This window comes from Miniopterus schreibersii, assembly GCF_964146895.1.
Source record: "Miniopterus schreibersii genome assembly, chromosome: 14".
Classification (NCBI taxonomy): Eukaryota; Metazoa; Chordata; class Mammalia; order Chiroptera; family Miniopteridae; genus Miniopterus; species Miniopterus schreibersii.
In genome coordinates this window covers 8706147-8729492 of record NC_138114.1, presented here as the reverse complement: position 1 = coordinate 8729492, position 23346 = coordinate 8706147, and the positions used below count along the sequence as shown (strand labels likewise).

The following is a 23346-nucleotide window of genomic DNA, read 5'->3' as shown; positions in this document are numbered from 1 at the left end:
GTTGGGACAATCCTGGGAGCAAGCAGCGAGCTCCCATTCAGCCTCTGGAGAGGAACGAATAAGCTTCTGGGCCACAAATCCAATGCCCGTCTCTGGGAGACACTCAGTGGTCTGTTTTTCACCAAAATACCCCTATAAAATAGTTAAATGGCATTGTAACATTTTGGGACCGCTTGTCAAGAAAAATTAGGTGTCAGGAAATGAGATTTGTGGCATACAGATCACTAGGTAAGCCTAAAGCAAAAGAACAATGCCTTATAAGACTTGTGAAATGTGACAGCCTCCAAGTAGGCGCCACCAGCTCCCTGCCCACCACTGTCCGGGTTGCAGCTCAGTGAAGGCCAAGGCTGGACACTCTCCAGTGTTGTTAAGGTACAACAGGATGGGAGTTGTCAGTTTCAGATGCCTGGCCTGTTGTGGTGTTTGCCATCCAAGAAAGTCACTTAAAGGTGAAGTCCAGTTGCTCAGGAAACCAACCGAGATTCACTACAAAAGACTGGAATCAAGGGAACCTGGGTGAGTCCCAAAGTCAACTGTGCATGAGCCCAACAGGCAGCATGGTTATGTGCATTAGCCACTCCGCTGGCAAATTACTCCCAGGTGTCAGCCTCAGACCACCCGGTCTTGGGCTGTCAGACTTGGACCTCCCTGGAAACCCCTACCCACCCATCGAAGTGCCCCTAGTGGGCCCGAGAAGCTCTAATGGGCTTCATTAAGTCATTTGTGCAGGACCCTGAATGGGACTAGGCAACAGGATCCAGACCTGCTTCCCACACCCTCATGCCCCCAGCCCAGGCCTCAAGCCTCCCTGCAAGTCCCCTTGCTGTCCCTTTGGCTTCTGGGACTGGGAGTAAAGAGGGATTCAGAGAGAGTCAATATTGGGCCTTCCAGCCTTCCGGAGCTAGATAGGCCTCTTTAGATAAGTGGTCCCTAACCTCTCATTGGTCATGGACCCTTTCACAATTCAACAAATGCTATTGGTCATCTCCTCAGAAAATGCACATTGTCACCTACACACAATTCTGAATACATCATCTCCATACATAATATTGAAGGCAATATCAGGCACCCTTGGGCTCCACAGGCCTCAAGTCAAGACTGTCTCTCCAGGTGGACATGCTCCTGAGGACTATTAGGGACCCCTGAGATTCCCAACAGAGGCAGAGCATGAGGAAGGGACTGCCAGCATCCTCCAGGCCTCCCAGGTCAGACAGGGTGGCCATCGGCAAGGTGAGAGGAAGGTCATCATTCAGTTAGCCAGGGAGCTGCTGGCCAGGTCATCCACTCGGGGGAAGGGGGGGGACATCAATCCCAGCAACCTTTTGGTGCACAGGACGAAGCTCAACCAACTGAACCACACTGGCTAGGGCTTTCCTGGAGAGAATTTATGAACGTATCTTCTGTGAGTTGGCTTTTGGATACCAGCCTTGCAGGTTTTTCAGAGGTAACTCTGTTGCTTTGACCTTCTATTCAGAATTGGGCCATATTCTAAGCACTTACTGCACTCCTGTGTGATATTTTTAAACTTTGGCTCAGTTTATTGTTGATTCACTCAATGCCTTAAGAGCAGAGCTCCAAGAATAAAATGGTAATAAGCATTGGCTTCCAGAGCACACCAACAAACTGGCCCAGACCATGAGTCCTCGGGCAGCGTAACCCTCAAGTCACCACGTCCTTCTTAACAAATGTTATTTTCTAGACTTTTAAATTATTTGTTCAGTTACAATTGGTGTTCAATATTATATTAGTTTCAGGTGTACAACCCTGAAAGACATTCGTTTAACTTATGAAGTGATCACCCCAATAAATCTAGCTCTCATCTGACACCACACACAGTTATTAGAATATTATTCACTATATTCCCTGTGCTGTACTTCACATCCCCATGACTGTTCTGTAACTACCAATCTGTACTTCTTAATCCCTCCACCTTTTTCACCCAACTGCCCACCCCACTCCCATCTGGCAACCATCAAAATATTCTGTGTCTGAGTCTGTTTCTGGTCTGCTTGTTCTTTTATTTTGTTTTTTAGGTTCCACATTTAAGTAAAATCATATGGTATTTGTCTTTCTCTGTCTGACTACTTCACTCAGCACAGCATCCTCTAGGCCCATCCATGTTGCAGATGCAAGATTTTTTTATGACTGAGTCATATTCCATTGCATATATGCACCACTTCTTCTTTATCCACTCGTGCATTGATGGACACCTACGTTGCTCCCATATCTTAGCTATTGTAAGTAATGCTGCAGTGAACATTGAATAGATATGTCTCTTCAAGTTAGTGTCTTGGGTTTCTTCAGATGAATACCCAGAAATGGGTCCTTCGTTATTTCTTATTATAGTCTTCGTTTTAAAGTCTATCTTGTTTGGTATAATTATTGTTACCCCAGCTTTTTCTTAATTTGGCTTTCATGAAATACATTTTTCCTTCCGTTTACTTTCAGTCTATGTATGTCTTTCTATCTGAAATGAGCCTCTTCTAGACAGCATATGTGTGGGTCTTGTTTCTTTACCCATTCAGCCACCCTATGTCTTTTGATTGGAACATTTAATCCATTTGCATTTAAAGTAATAGTTGATAGATATGCATTTATTGCCATTTTATTATTCATATTTTTTATCCTTGGCATTTTAATTATCATGTGTCTTGGTGTGGGCCCCTTCGGGTTCACCTTGTTTGGGACTCTCTGCTCCTCTTGGACTTGTATGTCTGTTTCCTTCACCAAGTTAGAAAAGTTTTCCATCACAGTTTTTCAAATAGGTTTTCAATTCCTTTTTCCAGCACCCCCATGATGTGAATGTCTGTGCACTTGAAGTTGTCCCAGAGTCTCTTTATACTGTATCCATATTTTGGATTCTTTTTTCTTTTTGATGTTCTGATTATATGTTTTCGACTTCCTCCCCTTGCAAGTCGCTGATCTGATCCTCTGCTTCATCTACACCACTGCTGAGTCCCTGTAATGTATTCCTCACTTCAGTTACTGTAGTCTTCATTGCTGACTGGGTTTTTTTTATGTTTTCTAGCTCCATTTTTATATTTCCTATCTCTTTGTTGAAGTTCTCACAAAGTTCATCTACCCCTCTCCTGAGTTCACTGTGCAGCCTTATAACCAGTATTTTGAACTCTGCATCTGCTAGATTGTTTGTCTCCATTCTGTTTAGATCTTTTTCTGGAGTTTTGGTCTGTTTTTTTCATTTGGGACATGTTTCTTTGTCTCCTCATTTAAGCTGCCTCCCTGTGTTTGTTTCTATGTATTAGGCAGAGCTGCTATGTCTCCCAGTCTTGGTAAATTGGCCTTATGTAGTAGGTTTCCTGTAGGGCTCCAGGTGCAACCTCCATGTGGACTGTGTACACCCTCCTGTTGTAGTTGAGCCTTGATTGCTGTTTGCACATTGATGGGAGGGATTGACCCTTCTCCCCCCCACCCCAGGTCGATGGGTTGCGAGGACCGGCTGTGACTTGTAGAGGAGCTGCTGTGCAGGAGCCCACCCCACAGAGCCGAACTCACTTCAGTGGGGCTCTGGTGCCAGATGAGTTCACCCCACCAAGTGTGTCACTCATGGAGGTGGCTGGGTGGTGCTAAAGCATGGTCACCACTGAAGCTGACCACTGATTGTCCTGGCTCTGGGGCCTCCTTGGAGGTGCAGGTCAAAATCAGCTGCCACCTGTGCCCTGACCAGAGCCACCTGGCATGAGTTACGGAGCAATCTGACAATGGGTACTACTTGTGCTGGGCTTGGAGGTGCCCAGGAGAGGCTAATCTGTGAATCAAGACTAGCTACCACTAGTGCCACACCTGGGGCCACCCAGCAAAAGGTATGGGGCCCACCAAGGTCAGATGTTGCTTGTTTGAGGTTTGTGAACCTTTGAGGGATTTTAGGAAAGTCCAAAGCATAAGCCAAGACAGGCCATTTGTATGGAAAAGCCACTGGAAATTACTTGGGTGGACCCACAAGTTTGGTGGGGTGGGGGTCTCGGGAATCACCAGGTGGAGTGAACAGTGTTAGCGAGGTTGATGGAGACTCAGATTTGGCATCCAGCTGCTGGCTCTGTGGGGGAGGGCTCAGCAAAGGAACAATGGCCCCCGCCCGCACTTCTGCCTGGAAGAAAGCAGCCCCTCCAACTTTAGCCTCAAAGCCAGACAATTCAGTACCTCCCCATGTGTTCCCGGTGCCCTTCAAGCTGCTGCCCCAGTGCTGGACCTCAGAGCAAGAGAGTCTGAGTGAGTCCATGAGCAGGCCCTTTAAGAGAAACGCTGGGACTGCAGAAGCCCTCCATCTCCCTCAGCCACAATCCCCACTGGTTTTCACAGCCAGAAGTCACAGGGACTTCGTTTCTCAGCTCTGGAACCCTGGGTTGGGAGGCCTGGTGTGGGGATGGAACCTCCTCAAGGGGGACTTCCGTAGCCAAAATCTTTTCCCCAATTTTAACCACCACATGTGGGTGTGGGACCTGCCTGTTCGCATCTCTGCCCCTCTTACCGGTCTCAATGTGGCTCCTTTATATCCTTAGTTATAGGCCTTCTGTTTAGCTCGATTTCGGGTGGTTCTCAATGATGATTATTCTGTAGTTTAGTTATAATTTTGGGGTGGTTGTGGTACGAGGCGAGTACCGCATTTACCTGTGCTGCCATCTTGAGCAGAAGCAACAGGTGTTATTTCATTACAAGCCCTGCCCTCGCCGCAGCCTGAAGACTCAGGCCTCTTCTAAGCCAGAGTCAGAGGTGTTTAGTTTTCCTGAACCCAATTTGGGCCACATGGGTATTCTGGTATATCCAGCTTTCTTCATGAACTTCCACTCCAATGCTCGCTCCTTGCCCCGGCCGGGTGACTCAGTTAGTCGGAGCATCATCCCGTACAGCAAAAGGCTGCGAGTTCGATTCCTAGTCAGTGTGTTTGATCCCCTGTCAGGGCACATATGGGAGGCAACCAATCGGTGTTTCTCTCTCTCTCTCCCTCCCTTTCTCTCTCTCTAAAAATCAATAAAAACGTATCCTCAGCTGAGGATTTTTAAAAAAGACTTGCCTCTTCACCGTCTCATCTTCTCTGGTGAGTCCTGAACCCCCTCACTTCCGTCTTTAGTCTGAGGGTGCCCTGGTGATCTTCTTTAGCTTGTGTTTGTTCTGCCACTGTCAGCTGTGGGTGTCCTGTGATGGGCTTCCCACCTGATACTTATTCTGTCCCCTTCCCACATTGAGCTAGAAGTGGGGCAGCCCCTCAGTCCTGGAGCTCCCCAGCTCCTCACTGAGTCCAGGACCCTGCTGTTTCCCAGGGACCCAATGGTCTGGGAAGATTATGGGGGAGAAGAGGCCTAGCAGAAGAGCAGCCACCCAGAAACACTGTGTGGGGGTGAGGAGTGGCACCCCTCCTGGTCTACCTCTGGTCCTACCGTCCTGAACCTCACCCAGAACACGACTGGATGTTTCCATGGTGATGATATACAACCTTGGATCACTCTCAGGTCCCCACAGCCTCATTTCTAAATCAGTGCTCAGATGTCCAGGTGCAATGAGCCAGGACACAGAGGAAGGAAGCCTCAAGTGGAGGACCAGCATCCTGGGAAAGAGGTGCCCAGGGTACTTCTGACAGGAGCAAGAGGGCCTCTGAGGTCAGGGACAAAGACTGTAGCACCTGGGACATGAAGGATTTGGGGTCTAAGGAGCTTAGATTAGGGAACAGGGGTGGGAGGTCCGTGACAAAGAACCAGAGGTTATGGACCCCCAGAGGGCAGAGCTCTAGGACCAGCTAGGGGGAAGTGATGAGGGGAGAGAACAGCTTGTCCTAAGGAAGACCTTCTCCATCAAAGAGCAACCCTATAACTGGCTTCCCCGCATGTAGAGACGTGTGAGCGGACTCCTTAGTGCTCCTGCAAGGAATCTGTCCAGAGGGCTCAGACATTTGGTGGGACTGAGGAATGAAGCTCCTTGTAAATGTTTCAGATCATAACTACATATCACGTAGTCTGGAGAGCCAAATACTTCTCTAACGCTGCATCAAAGACAGCAGCCATTCCCTTCTCCTTTTCCCACTGGCTGCTCCCAGGGGACAGCATTTCCCAGCTGGCCATTTCCATTCCTGAGCTCCATCAAGTCGCCTTTCATCTCCTCTGAGGTCCTGCCACCTTCCCCTCAGCTCTCGCATTTCCACACGGGCCTCTTGTTTGCAGAGGTGGCTCCTTAATCAGCTTGTGTCATTTGGTACAAGATGTTTGGTCATGCTTTTCATGTCTCTTGTGGCACCAGTCTTCTTACTCATCCGTTTGTGTTTAGTGTGTGCGTGTGTGTGTGTGCGTGTGCGTGTGTGTGTGTGTAGTATGTATCTTCAAAGTGATCATTTGCTGGTTCTTTTTCCTGAACTCATCTTTTTTTTTTTTTAAAAAACACATATCTTTATTGATTTCAGAGAGAAGAAAGGAGAGAGAGAGAGAGATAGAAACATCAATGATGAGAGAGTCATTGATCATTGATCGGCTGCCTCCTGCACGCCCCTGACTGGGGATCGAGCCTGCAACCCGGGCATGTGCCCTGACGGGGAATCGAACCCTGATCGCCTAGATCCTAGGTCGATGCCCAACCACTGAGCCACACCCGGCCGGGCCCTGAACTCATCTTGAAGGAGAGTTTTCCTGAACCAAATTTGTACACATTTGTCAGGGAGAAAAGGTCTGTGTGACTGAAGTTTCTGTATGTAATCAGGTTTCTCACTTTAAAAGAATGTGATATTGTGTATATGAGAAGATATAAAAGTAAGGCATAAAGAACACTAATAAATAAGGGCCAATGTATTTATTGGTTAAGGCCTCAACTTGTGAAGTCGAGCACACATCTGAGACGTGCTCTGTGTGCCAGAGTCTGCGTCTGCTGCTCAAAAGCAAACTTTTGGCTCTGGATGTGGGCATATCCCTGACCCACCCTTGGGTTCACTTTTACCCTGGATTTTAATGACTTCCTTGCTTTTCTTTGTAGTTTTACTACATTTCTGTTGTATCCTGAAAGGGCATGTCCTTGAACGTACTCTACCCGTGAGTGCCTGTGTCTTCCTCTCAGGTGCTTAGGATTCAGCCTCAGGCAGGGGGCGAGTCTCTTCAGTCAGGCTTTTTTGGTGTCTTCCTCCTTATGATCAGGCACTTGCTTGGAAATAAACAAGACTGTTAGCAGGGTTTTACACCCAACCCATCTTGGTGCTTCCTGGAGAGGCAAAGGCCCCAGGCTTGTTCCCTCCCCTGACACCGCAATCACGTGCAAGAGACACCCTGGAAATAATAGACACGGTGCCATCCTCTGTATTTAATTAGCTCCACATTTTTTATTAGCACAACATCAAATTGCTGACCTGCTGACCTATTTATCCAGCCCAGAGGGTAGGAAAATCTCTAAAATCTAAAAGGAGAGTTCAACCTTTTGGAGGTTAGTTTGTATATGCAAAATGTACAAAGTATTAATAAAATGTTATATTGGTAACAAGTGCTTTAGAGTTCACATGCTTCACAGGGTGACTGGAAACCTGGTTGTCAATGTGCCTGCTGTCTGTCCTGTCCTTGCCCCCTGGGGACATCCTTGTGACCTAGCTCTGTATCAAACCCCAGAAAAGGTCACACCTTTTCATTCTGGTATTGCTGGTTACTATAATAATTTAGCCAGGCCATCCAGTCTTGTCTTTTGCACATGGTTTCTGCTGTCCTGCCATGCTTGCCTGAAGATCCATTTTAAGCTAAAAATTATAAATTGCATGTCCAACCAAGGACCATCTCAAAGCCAGAGTGAGAAGGACTGGGTTGGGTGACGAATGCCTGGCTCATGCCTGCAGACACACCCGCAGCTCCCACGTCTGCAGGGTCATCCTCTGCTTCAGCCCTGCCCTCACATTTGAGCAGTGCCCGCTGTAGCCAGCCAGAACAGCTCACCTCCTCCCACCCTCCGCCTGCTCCTTCCCAGGGCAAGCAGTGAGGCAGAGGAGGCACTGGGGAGCCAGGCGGGAATCCAGTGAGGCGGACCCTGGGGAAGGCAGCTGCGATCCCGCCACCGTGGCCGAGCGCGTGGACCGAGTAACGACTACGGAGCTCACACCCCAGCTCGGCCACAAACAGGCGTGGCCTCCCTGCGTTTCCCCTCTTTCTTTCTGTGGAATAAGGGGGAGAGCCCCCTCCCCTTGCCCCCTTGGCTTGTAATGAACCTTAAGCGAGTAAATATGCCTAAAACATGTCAACCGGCCCAGCATGAGGGCCTGGGGGTTCTCTCTCATTTCCACTCAGACACCTCAGGGAAGACGGTTCCTTTGAGCTCTGGTGACCACCGTTCACCGCACAGCCATCCTGGAGACCAGCTGAGATCCAGGTAGGTGCTTCTCCAAGGGCCGCTCCCTGACAATACGGAGCAGGCCCGTGAAGACCCCGCAGTGCGTCTCTGTTGCTTCCCCAGAACCGTGGTTCCTGTTCCCCGACAGCTCCGCACCCCTGCCGCCTCCCGCCTGTCTGGGGCCCCTCCCTGCGGGGGGCCTGGCAATCCAGCCTCAGTTTTCGCCTCCAGTTCAGAGCAGAATTTCTGCTCCCCCAGGAGCGGGGTGGGTGAGCAAATGGCCACGTGTGAACTTCATTCTATATGGTTAGGCCTGAGGTGAACTCTGGGCAACGGGATGGGAGGTGGGTCCAGCCGTCCCTCAGAGAGCCATTTGCCTGGCACACTGCCGAGCATCCCCCGTGACTGATGCTTCTGTCCGAAGGGCCCCAGTGTCCATCACTGGACTTAGAAAGCAGCAGTGTTCCCTGCTAACATTTACATCTTACTACCCTTTGAAATAACATTGTAGTAAATACCCATCAATAATTCCCTGTGCAAGCCCTTAATTTTTTCTTAGAATAAACTTTTAGTAATAGAATTATTGGGTTGGTGTAATAATTTCAACACATATAGCCAAATAAGACTTCCAAACAGGCTGCTACCAATTTACATTTTCACTAGCAGCAAATTAGCAGTCCTGTTTCCTGAGCCCTTGCCAAATGCATATTTTATGGTCTCTATCTCTATACATCATTGCCAATTTCATAGATGAAAGATTACATCTCTTTGTGAAATATCAAAGTTCCTATAAAAGTATATTGGTTGGCTGTTGTCAGAATATTGTGTAACAAGCAGCCACAAAGTCTGGAGAGTATAAGATAAAATTTTCTTTCACATTCATGCACCTGTGGCTGGCTGAGCCCCAGCCAATAGGCTTGGCTCAGCCCCAACTCCAGGGTGTGCTCAGGTCTCCTCTCTGGGTCTTATTTTCTGGGTGCCAGTGGGCAACCTGGGTACATTCTTCTGCTGGCAATGACAGAAACACATGAGAATAAGTCTCTGCTTACATCATAGCCACAGGACTTTCAAAGCAAATCACCTGCCAAGCCAAAGGTCCAGGGGCAGGAAGTCCAGGCTACTTACCCTGATGCCGCAGCAGCTGTGTGCCACCCTGCAGGAAAGTGAGGCCTCCAGATCAGAAATTGGTTCACAGCTGTGAAGCTGTCACATGCTTACGAGCAGTATTTCTGCCTCGGGAGCACTAGCTATCTGGGAGCGCCTCGCACCACAGGGCAGATTTAGATATGAAGGTCAGAGAAGGCAAATCTTGCAGCAGCAACAAGCTTATAACACTAGGAGAACTGTACTGGGGCCAGTGTGAGCAGAGCAAGGCAGCAGGGAAGGTGGGAGGGAGCGGGGCCCATGCCACCGTGACATGCTCCCATTTAAAATGTGGGGAGAGTTGACTGGGATCCAGGGCAGCAACGGGAGAATCCGTTCTTAGGCTCTTGCAGTGGTTCAGAGCACACGCCATGGAAGCCACGGGAAGCGAAGGAATTTTGATGTAGAATGCACAGGAGATGGGAGGGAAACAGGGGCCAAGGCCTGGGCCTCCAGGGAGGGTGCCTCCATTACTGAAATGAGAACACTAATTGATGATCATGTTTTTTGAGGAATGACCATCAGTAAATCTATTGTGAACATGCTCATTTGAGACGGTTAGTAGAGATATGAGTGTGCGTGTTTATGAAGCAGTTGGTTACTTGAGCCTTGTATCTGATGCAGCGGGCTGGAGGCAGCGGTCAGGAGGGTCAGCGCACAGAATTTAAGGCCATGGCCTTGATAACCTCTTAGGGGGATGAAGGGAGAAAGAGGAAAGTCCAAGAGCGGAGCCTATGGCACTGCCACCGTCCCGGGTGGAGAAAGAGATTCAGGGGGGCCTTTGAGAAAGGACCATGGAGTGTCACCCCAACCGAGGTAGGAAAAGCCTCAAGAAAGAGGGCAGGTGAGGTAAATGGCCAAGGTGGAGGTGTGGGTGAGAGACGGCTGGGATGGGACTGCCAGTGCAGGGCTGGCTGGTTCACCCCTCGACCGCTGTGAGCAGGGCCCCAAGCCTACCCCCCCAAGAGGCTCTCTCTGCCCTCACGGTCGTGGAGGGCCCACTGCTCCACGCCTCCTTTGCCAGGGACGCCACTCTCCCAGAGCGCACGCGGTCCTAGGCCTTCCACCCTGCAGCTCGGCGTCGGGCAAGCTGTCTCCCCCTGACCCTCAGGAGGCTCCGCGCTCTGCTCAGGACGCCCCAAAATATTATTTTGAGAAAAAAGAAAGGAATGACTATCGGGGAACAACTTTGTTTTCAGGGACAAAGAGTTAAGGACCTGAGAGGCCAGGGTATGGAGGGGGTCCTCCAATTGGGAGGGCTCCGGGGGCTTGAAGGACCTGCCTTCCCACGGCCGCAGACCGCCAGCCGCTCGGCGGCTCCTCGGGGGACTGCGCCCCCCTTGGAGAGGCCCAGGCTGTGTACTGTCACCATGACAACGCCGCTCCTGGGCGGGGCCGTGGGCGGGGCCGCGAGGGCTCTATTGTGACGCTCCTGGACGGGAGCCTCCAATTGGCCACCAGGCCTGGGCGGGGCGGGGCCCGCGGAGGGGGCGGGGCTGAGAGGCTGCGGGCGCGGCGCGGGGCTGGCGGGGCTCGGGCTCGGGTAGCCGCCCCGCTGCTGAGGCCTGGCGCAGACGGAGGGAAACCGCGGCCCTTCTTGGCACTTTGCTGGGTGACCGCCGGGAGCCAAGGGCTGCTGAGAGCAGGGCAGAGGCTTCAAGTACACCTCCCCCGGGGCAGGGCCACCAACGCCCAGGTTGTATAGAAACAGCCCACCCTGGCCACCCCTGCGCCCCTACTCCAAGAAGAAACATTCGGGAACCCGTGGAACCGCCACCAACAGTGAACGGAGCTCAGAAGACAACGCAGGATGGACATCGTTCGTCTTTCCGCCTTTCCCACAAGGACCAGCAGCCACTTGCCAGGGTCACTACTGCGTTGCGGGAAGAGTCGTGCTTTTCGGGGACTGCAGGGCGCTGGCTCTGAACTGATTCTCGGAGGCTCACCATTCAGACCAGGCACTGACGGAGGACAGGCGATCAACGAAGTTGCTTTTGTTTTTTGCAAGAAACTGCTTTTTTTCAAATACAGTTGACATCCAGTATTAGTTTCAGGGGTACAACATAATGATTAGAGATTTATGTAAGTAACAAAAGTGACCCCCTCAGTAAGTCCAGTACCCATCTCACACCATTGCAGTATTGACTGTGTTCCCTGTGCTGCACTTTACATCCCCCTGACTAATTTTATTACTGGCTATTTTTACTTAACCCCTTCACGTGTTCATCACCCTTCTACCCAAAACCCCTCCCATCTGGCAATCATCAATTTGTTCTTTGCATCTATGAGTTTGTTTCCGTTGGTTAATTTCTTTTTTTTTAGATTCCACATATAAGTGAAATCATATGGTATTATGTCTTTTTCTGTCTGACTTATGTCCTTTAGCGTAATACCCTCTAAGTTCATCCATGTTTTCACAAATGACAAGATTTCATGCTTTTTAATGGCCAAGTAATATTCCATTATACCCCATCTTCTTTATCTATTCATCTATCCATAGACACTTGGGTTGCTTCCGTATCTTAGCTACTATAAACAATGCTGCAAAGAACATAGGGGTGCATATATCTTTTTGAATTAGTGTTTCAGATTTCTCCGAAAAACTACCCAGAAGTGGAATTCCTGGGTCATATGGTAGCTCCATTTTTAATTTTTTGAGGAACCTCCATACAGCTGCTCCAATTTACAATCTCATCCACAGTGCATGAGGGTTCCCTTTGCTCACATTCTCCCCAACACTTACTGTTTGTTGACTTGTTGATGACAGCCATTCTCTCAGGTATGGGGTGATATCTCACTGTGGCTTTAATTTGCGTTTCCATGATGACTAGTGATGTTGAGCATCTTTCATGTCTGTTGGACATCTGTATGTCCTCTGTGGAGAAACCTTATTCAGGTGCTCAGCGAATTTTTTAATCAGATTGTTTGGGGGGGGGGGGGTGTTAAATTGTATGAGTTCCTTATAAATTTGGGGTATTAATCCCTATCAAATGTATCATTGATGAATATGTTCTCCCACTCAGTAGGCTGTCTTTCATTTTGCTGATGGCAGACTTGCTGTGCAAAACCTTGTTAGCTGGATGGAGTTCCACTTGTTCTTTTCTTTTGTTTCCCTTGCCTGAGATATATCAAAAAACTACTGCTAAGAGTGACATCAGAGAGGTAACTGCCTCTGTTTTCTTCTGGGAGTTTTTTGTTGTTGTTTTTAGGGTTTTTTTTCAGTACAGATTTTTATTTTTACTTTAAAAAGTACCATGAAGGTACACATTGGGAATTTAACTATGTTTTCTATATTTTCTTCTAAGAGTTTTTGTGTGTGTATGTGTCAGTACAGATTCTTATTCTTACTTGGGAAAAAAAATCTAAGATACCCCTTGGGAATTTAATTACTGTTTCTTCTTCTTTCTAGAGATGAGACATCTGTGTTTTCCAGTCAGTAACGTTCTATCAAACACTGTGCTAAGCCAGTGTACCAGATCAAAGCAGACAGATGACCAGTGAAGCTGGTCGCTGTCCCCTTCTCCTGCTGAGCTATAGCGATAGAACAGCATCTTGGCAGGAAGGCTTTGACGGGACGAAGGAACTGCAGAGCCCCCACCCCAACTGAAAACCCGACAAACCGATCTATACAGAAAGGTTTTTAAGCAAACCTGCACCAACACTTACATGCTATAAGTCTACTTCCAGCATAAACACACACTCATTGGTGCCCAGTGAAAGAGCACCAACATAAAAAGCGTTTTTGCTTTCATGGCACTAACAACTAAAAAACGCACAGCACACAATACTTTGACCTTTAAGTGGGTAATCATGGAAGTTCCAAGGTTATAGAAGACACAATCCTACAAATGTAAGACTAGAAATTGATTTTCACATGTAGCTTTTAAATAAAGAACATATCTCTCAGTTGATTCCTACAGCCAAGACTAGCTGTAATAAAGGAGCTTCGGAAATCAGAAGACAGCCATCTGGCTTGAGTCACACCCCAGATAAATACTCCCAAACAGTCAAAAACCCATGGAGGCTGAAGGACTGAAATTTTGATGCATATAAAAGCTGTGAGTTCACAAAAAGATTGATGCAAAGCCTGCAGGGACAAAGAGGGCTGGTGATGGCAGGTGCTGACACACCAACATGTATGCTGATGCTGAGCAAGGCCCCCCTCCCCCAGGTGCAAAGCTGGATGTATGTGGGCTTGCTCCAAGGAGACCAACTCAGAAGCCCCTGAGAGAGGTGTGTACTTGGGGAGAAGGGGAAACAGGTCCCAGCAGAGTCAGGTCACTTTTTTTGATGCATCAATACTTAACATTCATGAAAAGTTACAGAATAGAGTCAGTCTTTCCAAGATGTTTTCTTCTAGCCTCTCCCAGTGATCAGGGCAGCCTACGTCAGGGACAATCTCATTGCCTGGACGTGGGACGTCATGGCCCGGGTGGTCCTGGGAAGCGAGCAGAGAGAATGTTTGCACAATGAAGTCGCCTCCAAACCACTGCTTAAGTCCAGTCCCTGGCCTTCTTTTTCTGCTCTGTAGTCCAGAAACATCTCTTTAAAAGCAAGAAAATCACCCGGCCAGGCATGGCTCAGCGGTTGAGCGTCGACCTAGGATCCAGGTGATCACGGTTTGATTCCCGGTCAGGGCACATGCCCGGTTGTAGGCTCGATCCCCAGTAGGGAGCATGCAGGAGGCAGCCGATCAATGACTCATCATTGATGTTTCTCTCTCTCTCCCTCTACTTTTCTCTCTGAAATCAATAAAGATATATTTTAAAATAAAAAAATAAAAGCAAGAAAATCCGTAAACATGGGCAGCATGTCAAAATGTCACCAGCCACTTCATCTGTATGGTGATGTAAAGGGGTGAAAGCCACCATGTTAAACCTGGAACCCATTCCAGCAGCTGTTCTTCAATATACTTCTCTACCAAATAAATAAACTCGTAAAATAGGTATGTAGACCCGGCAGGGCGTGGCTCAGCGATTAAGCATCGGCCTAGGATCCAGGCGATCGGGGTTCGATTCCTGGTCAGGGCACATGCCCGGGTTGCGGGCTCCATCAATGACTCTCTCATCATTGATGTTTCTGTCTCTCTCTCTCCCTGGGTTGCAGGTTCACTCCCCACCCCAGGTTGGGGTGCACCCTGGAGGCAACCAGTCAAGGTGTCTCTCTCACATCAATGTTTCTATGTCTCTCCCCCTCCCTCCCTTCCACTCTCTCTGAAGAAAAAAGCAATGGAAAATATATCCTCTGGTGAGAATTAACAAAACAAAAATATAGGTGTGTAGGGAGCACCAGGATGTCGGCTGCCAGTCTCCATGCCCAGAGTGTTCCAGCAGGTTCCCGCTGTGCCTACACTTCATGCTTGCAGTTTCGAAGACAAAGAATGAAAACAGTAGCCATGCCTTTATGAAGAAGATGGCAAAGGACGAGTTAACAAAAGATGCCCCGTCTGCAGACGGATCCAAGACACGTGGAAACCTTAGGCAGTGTGAGATGTGGCCCGGTGGGCTACAGTAGTAAAAGTGCTTTAATGCAGGCTCACCAAAGGATCCAGTCCTTTCAATGAAATTCTTTTACACAGTGTGACAAGGACATCCGGAATGACAAGAGTTGCATTTCGGAAGAGACAAGAGCACTTCTGCTAACAGGAAAGCCAAAACCCGCTGGAGTGCGAGGCGCAGGACACCCTGTATGAGCCAGCGCAGGGCGCCACGTGGCAGCAATGGGGCAGAGGCTGGAAACATTCGCGCACGTTGGCAGCTGAACCCCTCAACTGCGATCCACCCAGTGAGCGGGGTTCAGAGGCCGCGGAAGCTGGAGCTGGTGAAAAGAGCGAGCCCTGTGAAAGTTACTCCTGTCACACGTGGGAAGGACGGTGACCCGGGACAGAACAAGGAGATTCATTCTGATCAGTCCACTCAGGGCTCGCGGCGGCCGGGAGAGGAAGGAACAGACGCCGCAGCTGGTGCAGACAAGAGCCGGCGGGAAGGCGAGAGAGTGGGATCAGGACCGCCGCCCTTCCAAGGGCAGGGAGGACATCGGCCCGTCTCAATCTTAGGGCAATGCAACCAAAAATAGTAATACAGCCCGGCCGGTGTCGCTCAGTGGTTTGAGCATCGACCCAGGAGATCGGGGTTCGATTCCCGGTCAGGGCACGTGACAGGGTTGCAGGCTCTATCAGTGACTGACTCATCATTGATGTTTCTATCTCTCTCTCTCTCCCCCTCCCTTCCTCTTTCTGAAATCAATAAAGATGTATTTAAAATAATAATAATAATATAAGTAAACCCCTTAGCAAGGAAAGAAAGAGCCACAGTCCGTGAGAAAAGCCCTGCGGGTTTGGAAGCAGGTAATGCCACGAGACTCAGACTTCAAGAGGTAGCCAAAAAGACAGCACCAGCAATGGTGAAAAGAAAACTCATTTGCAAAGAAAGAAAAATGAAGCTGGCTCCAGCTTCTGCAAAAACTTGGATTCAAAATATCCTGAACAGAAAATGAGTTAACTTTAGAACACACACTTTCTGCCTTGAAAACTGAAAAAAAAACCTATTACTTCCTTTTCACAAGATCACAAGTCCTGTGATGGAAAAGTACAGCAGGAACTCTTCAGAGAGAAGCTAAAGCAACTCTCTCCTACCCTCCCCGCAGGCTTTTCTTATAAAAGGTTAATAATTGAGCAAATTGCTTAACACTTGGTTCCAGTTCCTGCATATCTGGAGTTTAAAGGCATAATACACCATTAATTCTCATGCGGCAGGTTTTATTTTAAAGAAAGTAACTGGATGTTCTTACATGACACTGAAAATTCATCAGTGGAATTCCCATGTTACACAAGAAAAAAACAAGTCTCCTGAATTAATTTTTTAAAAGAAAAGAGATCAGGTTAAATATTTCCTTGTTTTTCCTTTTGGAAACTTCCACGTGTAATTCTTTCTGCCTGCCCACTCTTCTGCCAAACTGTGGTGTACAGATTGCAGCCCTCTGCTGTGAAGAGTGGTGTGGCAATTTTATAAATGCTGCTTTCTGATTGTTATCAGAGTGAGAGAATAGATTAAATTATTGATTTTATATCACTTCTTATTTTGATTTCCACTCCATTTTAATTTAATATAATTTGCAATAAATGTACATATGTTATTTCATAAAGCATATCAGTTTAAAGTGGTTTTTACCCCTGCGACTATGTGGAATATTTGGAATTTTACAGAAGACTGCCGAACATTTGGTTTTATAATGTTTGTCACCATATTTTTATTATTAATGTAAAAAAAGTCAGTATTTTAAAATAGATGGACTTTGGCAGCTTTGTGAAAAAAGTTGGAGGTGTTTAAGATTGTTATCAATTTTCAGCATTGTGCTGTCAGGAAATAAGTTTTTGGCTTTTGTCTGCCAGCCTGGGCTCAGTTTTTATGTTTATTCTAGAAGACAACTATTGCACCAATATATCTCTTCTTGGCATTGTTCAGCATAGGTAATGTATGCACTTTTTGTGTGCACATAATCATACTTAAGTTTTTTGCATAAAATAAATGCTTCTAGATGCCCCCCCCCCAGAAAAAGGTGTGTAGGTGAGTGGATTCTCTTCTGCGTCCTCAAACTCCTGGTAGTTCTTCTCCCTGAAATTTGTGTCATGACTGGAGCTCGGTCCGTGGTAATGTCCTCTAAACATCCAACCAGAGCACCAGAGGCAGAAGAGAAAGACAGAGCCGAGCTCTCCCCCTCCAGGGTGTCCATCTTTGCCTCCACATCCACCCCCCAGCAGGGGAGCAGGCCATTCTGCCTCTACCCTGCTTCCGACCCAGGCCCAGACTCCTTTCTGCTTTGCAGGGCCCCCACCACCAGGGAGGCCTAACCACAAAGGCCAAGGTGGCTCACAGCCCAGCAGAGTCAGTGCCTGCTGGAGGCCTCAGCCTGGGACGCAGGCTCCCCGGCGCTCCTCCGACCTCTGTGCCCAGGCAGGCGTCCGCACGCCCTGCTCTCTCCAGTTTTATGGTTTTAATTCTTATATTTTAAGTCTTTAATCCATTTTGAGTTTATTTTTGCATATGGTGTAAGAAAGTAGTCTAGTTTTATTTTTTGCATGCATCTGTCCAGTTTTCCCAGCACCATTTATTAGAGAGACTCTCTTTATCCCATTGTATGTTTTTGCCTCCTTTGTGGTATATTAATTAATCACACAGGTGTCGGTTTTCTCCTGGGCTCCGAATTCTGTTTCATTGACCTATGTATCTGTTTTTATGGCAGTACCATGCATTTTTTTAAGGGTAAAGTAGGTTTTTATTTATAGTCTTGGAGTAAAGGGGGAAGCCTTAGGTTGCAAGACAATTCTTCCGCAGTGTGTACAACATACTTATTTCCATGGAATGGAATCAAACACGGACTGAGACTACAGAGTATATGCTAGAAATCTGCAAATGTGGGGAATAGAATAGAAAAAAGGCAAAGAAATGAGTCCCAAACACACAAAATTCTTCACTGGGATCTGCTGACCGAGCCAGAAGCAAGGCTGGATCACACAGTGGGACGGGGTCCAGAACCACGGGAAGGGGGGGGGGGAGCTGGGAAGGGGCCGCACTGGGGTGCGGGTTTAGTACCTTGTCAATTGCTCTTGGTGTTTACATCCAAAATCAGCTGGCTCTGTTTCTTAGAAATACACACGGAAAGAAAAGATTTGATCATTACTTTATGAATCATCGGGAATAGGCACAATTCACTCAGATTCAAATTTCAGTAGCAGGAAATAAATATCAAAACATCATCCCTGGCCTCAGTACAAAACCTCCACCCCACCCTATCCTCTGAGTCCCACCTCCTGACGGCCTCTGGCGGCCACCACTTTGCGGACGACACCCCCTCATTCACTGAGGACTGAGGGGTCGCAGCCCTCCCTGGCTGGCTGAGAGGAGCAGGAGAGAAACAGGCCAACGACTGCTGCACATCTGTCCCCACTTCCTTTCATACCACACACTTCCTCAAGGACCTGGTGTTTTGATAGGAGTGATGAATAGCTTCTTAGAAAAAAAAAATCCTTAAACAAAGGGGGGTAATTTTGATTACTTCTTAAGCCAGTCATCTTAAAGTAGAGCAAGCAGTCCACAGATTCAGTCTATCAAGCAGAGGTGAGGGTGGCCCAGGAGGAGAGGCGGGGGTGCCCCCTGCCTGGGCCGCTCGGGGCTGGAGGAGCTGCTCAGGACAGCATGTGCTCACAGGCCCGGCGCCGTCTGTCCTCCACAGGGTCAGCTGCCAAGTTGGGGTGTGTTGGTTTAAAAAGTCCTAGTGAGAACAGGGAATCCCTAAGGGAAACGTTAAAAAAAAAAAAAGTGGAAGTGGGAAAGGAGAAGAGAGCTGTTGTCCAAGAGCTTCTACATAAAAATAAAATTTTTTAAAAGAGAAAGAGGGCCCGGCAGGGTGTGACTCAGCGGTTGAGCATCGAACTAAGATCCAGGAGATAAGGGTTAGATTCCCGGTCAGGGCACATGCCCGGGTTGCGGGCTAGGCAGCCAATCAATGGCTCTCTCATCATTGATGTTTCTCTCTCTCTCCCCCTCCTTTCCTCTCTCTGAAATCAATAAAGATGTTGTTTTTTAAAAAAAAAAAAAAGAGGAAAAAAATAGTCCCTTAAATGGTCCCAAGGTTTTCAAAAATGAATTAAAAAGATGATGAAATGACAGAAAAGACAGTTTTATTGCTGGACTGCCGCGAGTTCTTAGCTGGCCTCCATCCAGAGTTTCTTCCTGCTTTGGGGCTCTTCTGGCGAGACTCAGAGCTGCTGTTGGAGCCCCCATGGGAGGCAGAGAGGGTGCTGTCCTTAGCGCTGGTGTGGAGGTTGTTGTCTGAGGAGGGGGGAGTTGGTCTGCAGGTGGGCACTCCAGTGCATGGACTTGCTGCTCCAGAAAAGTATTCTGCCCTTGGGGTGAATCTATAGATTGCTTTGGGGAGTATGGACATTTTAATATTATTAATTCTTCCTGTCCATGAACATGGTATATGCTTCCACTTATTTGTATTTCCTTCAATTTCTTTCTTCAGTGTCTTGCAATTTTCTGAGTGCAGGTCTTTTACATCATTGGTTAAATTTATTCCAAGCATTTTATTCTTTTTGAAGCAATTGTGAATGGGATTGTCTTCTTAGTTTTCTGATACTTCACTACTAGTGAATAAAAATGCAACTGACTTCTAGATATTTATTTTGTATTATGCTACTTTAATGAATTCATTTATCAGTTCTAGTAGTTTTTAAAAAAATATGTTATTGATTTTAGAGAGAGAAGGAAAGAGACGGAGAGAAAGGTAGGAAATACTGATGAGAAAGAAACATTAACATCAATCAGCTGTCCCTTGCATGCTCCCTGCTGGGGATGGAGTCCACAACCTGGGCATGTGCCCTGACTGTGAATGGAACTGGCGACCTTTCAGTGCATGGGATGATGCTCAACCAACTGAGCCACACTGGCCAGGTCTGTTTGGCTATTCTTAAGGTGGTTATCAATGATCGTTGTTCTATAATTTAGTTGCAGTTTTGATGTGGTCATGGGGAGAAGTGAATACAGCATTTACCTACCCTACCATCTTGACCAGAAGTGGGAGGCTATCTCCATAACGATGTTAATTCTAAACCATGTTTTAAATATTCAGTCCAGCTTCCAGTCAAGATGGAGGTATAGGTAAACAAAGTACTCCGATCTTCTCACAACCACATCAAAATTACAACTAAACACAGAACCGTCGTTCGGAATTGCCTGAATTCTAGCTGAATAGCAGTCCAACAACTATAAAATTAAAGAAAAAGCCACATCAATAAAATTTAATTTAATTTTTAAAAAATAAAAAAAATAATAATTTAAAAAATAGGAAGGAGGAGGAGGAAGCAGCCACCTGAGACTGGCAGGAGGAACATACCCACGTGTGGCGGGCAAAAATCAAGAGGGATATCTGCTGCAGAGGCCCCACCTGAGGAGGAGAGGACCCCAGCCCCACACCAGGCCCCCAAACCCAGGGTTCCAGCGCTGAGAAAAGAAGTCCCCATAACTTCTAGTTTACAAAAACCAGTAGGGATTGAGGCCTAGTGAGAGGGAGGGCTGCTGGACTCCCATGCAGTTCCTTTTAAAGGTCCCATGCACAGGTTTGTTCTAACTCTCTCTGAGCTCCAGCACTGGGATAGCAGGTAGAAAGGCACCAGGGATGTATGGGCAGGAATTGAATTGTCTGGCATCAGAGCAAGACCTGGGTGGGGACAGCTTTCTCCCAGACAGAAGTGCTGGTAGAAACCATTGTTCCTTTGATGGGTCCTCCCCCCACAGAGCCAGCAGATGGGTGCGATAGCTGAGTCTCCATCAACCTGGCTATCACTGTTTGCCCCACCCTGGTCATTCCCTGAGATGCCCACCCCACCAAACTTGCAGGCCCACACAACCAGTTTCCAGTGGCTTTTCCATACAATTGGCCTATCCTGGCTCAGGCTTCAGACTTTCCAAAATCCCTCAAACAAGCAGTATCTGACATCACTGTGCCTGTACCTCTCTCTAAGTGACCCCAGGCCCAGTACTAACAACATGCCAGCCATGGTTGGCTTCTCCTGGGGACCTCCAAGCCCAGCACAAATAGCAGTCATCTGCAGATGGCTTTGTAGCTCAAGCCAGGTGGCCTTGGTCAGAACACAGGTGGCAGCTGGCCTTGGTCTGCACTTCCTGGGAGGTCCCAGAACCAGGTACCAGTTGAACAACTTCAGACCAGATCAGAGCACCACCCAACCACCTCCACAGTGACAAACACAAGGGGCAGACTCAGCAGGCACCAGAGTCCTGCTGAAGTAAGTCCTGCTCTGTGGGGCTGGCCCCTACATAGCTGAACCTGCACAGAGTTTAGTAATCATAGCCAGTCCATGCAGCCAACTGGTCTGGGGGTAAATCCTTCCCATTGGCGTGCCATGACACAACTACAACAGAAGGGTGTACACAGCCCAAACCGGGGGGGGGGGGGGGGTCACACCTAGAGTGCCTAACTTGAGTGATCTGGGAGGCTGTGCCACTGGACCCTACAGGATACCTACCATATTAGGCCACTGTACCAAGCCTGGGGGACACAGAAGCTCTACCTAATACATAAAAACAAACACAAGGAAGCTGCTAAAATGAGGAGACAAAGAAACATGTCCCAAATGAAAGAACAGAGGAAAACTCCAGAAAAAGACCTAAACAAAATGGAGACAAACAATCTACTAGTGCAGAGTTCAAAACACTGGTTATAAGGATGCTCAGTGAACTTAAGGGAAGAATAATTAAGCTTAGAACTTCAACAGCATAAATAAGGCCATGGAAACCATAAAAAAGAACCCATCAGAAACAAAGGATACACTAACTGATATGAAGAATAATTTACTAGCATCAGTAGTAGAGTAGATGAAGCCTGGCCGGTGTGGCCCAGTGGCTGAGCATCATCCCATGCACCAGGAAATTGCTGATTCAGTTCCTGGTCATGGCACATGCCTGGCCTGCAGGCTTAATCTGTGTGGGAGACAGCCAATCAATGTTTCAAAATCTCTCTCCTTCTCCCTTCCTCTCTCTAAAATCAATAAAAACATAAAAAATGAAAATAAAAAAATAGTAGAGTAGATGAAGCCAAGAATCAAATCAGCAATATGAAATATAAGTAATCAAAAAATACCCTATCACTGCTCAGCTGGGTGTGGCTCAGTGGTTAAGCATCGACCTAGGATCCAGGAGATCGGGGTTCGATTTCCAGTCAGGGCACATACCCAGGTTGCGGGCTAGGCAGCCAATCAATGACTCTCTCATCACTGATGTTTCTATCTCTCTCTCTCCCCCTTCCTTTCCAATCTCTGAAATTAATAAAGATATGTTTTTTAAAAAAATACACAATCAGAACAGCAAAAAGGAAAAAAATGAATATAGTGTAAGGAGCCTCTGGGACAATTTCAAGCATAAAACATTTGCATGATGGGGATACCATAAGGAGAAGAAGAGCAAGACATTAAAAACCGTCCCTGGCCAGTGTGGCTTGTGCATCGGAGGTTTGCAGGCTCAGTTCCCAGTAAAGGGCACATACCTGGGTTGCAGGTTCGGTCCCCCACCCAGTGGGGCATGTTTGGGAGGCAATGAGTTGATGTTTCTATCTCTCTCTTTCCCCCTTCCTCTCTCCTTCCACTCTCTCTAAAAATCAGTGGAGAGAGAGAGATGGAGGGAGGGAGGGAGGGAGGGAGGGAGGAAGGAAGGAAGGAAGGAAGGAAGGAAGGAAGGAAGGAAGGAAGGAAGGAAGGAAGGAAGGAAGGAAGGAAGGAAGGAAGGAAGGAAGGAAGGAAGGAAGGAATTTAAAAGACTTGGGTTGTAGACTTTCAGTGAGAGAAGGGGGGGCAGTGGCAGGCCCGGTGGGGTCCCGGTGGGGTCCCGGTGGGGTCCCAGAGCCCAACCCTCTCGCACCTCAGCCCCCCAGCCCCGCCCAGCGGACAGTGGCTGTGTCGCCAGTCCCCATGGCGATGTAAGTAAGCTTGGCCTCCGGCCTGGTTACCCCCCCATCCGTTCCGGTGTAACCCTGGCCCTGGAGCTCCGCCTGGGCGGGCCCGGGGCGGCGGGAGAAAGCGGAGGCCCGGGCGGGGACAGGGCGCTAGGAGCTGAGTGAGAAGGGGCGGAGGCGGGAGGGAGCCGGGGGTCCCTGCCCCTGCGGGACCAGCAGGCTCTGGCCCGCGTCGTTCTTCAGCCTGATCCAGCTCAGCCCCACCCGCCTCTGGGGGCTTGGTCACTGCGGATGGAGCGCAGCCCCCAGGGCTCCACACGTGCGCGCGCGGGGCGCAGCCTGCGGGCCGCAGGAGCCTGAGGTCCGCGCAGAGCGGGGCTGAGCCGGGCGCTCGGGGGCCTTCCCGGCTGCTCCTCCCGGCTCCGGCCGAGGCACGCC

General features: G+C 48.3%; 1 pseudogene across 1 annotated transcript; it reads right to left on the bottom strand.

Annotated features, from left to right (window-relative positions):
* Nucleotides 1–13824: 13824 nt before the first annotated feature.
* Nucleotides 13825–22540, bottom strand: LOC308567255 (ADP-ribosylation factor-like protein 2-binding protein pseudogene; annotated as a pseudogene). Its single transcript has 3 exons — nucleotides 22504–22540; nucleotides 14267–14358; nucleotides 13825–14000 (listed from the first exon to the last, which is right to left on the bottom strand). The product of its transcript is annotated as an ADP-ribosylation factor-like protein 2-binding protein pseudogene (transcript).
* Between the last annotated feature and the right edge of the window lie 806 nt (nucleotides 22541–23346).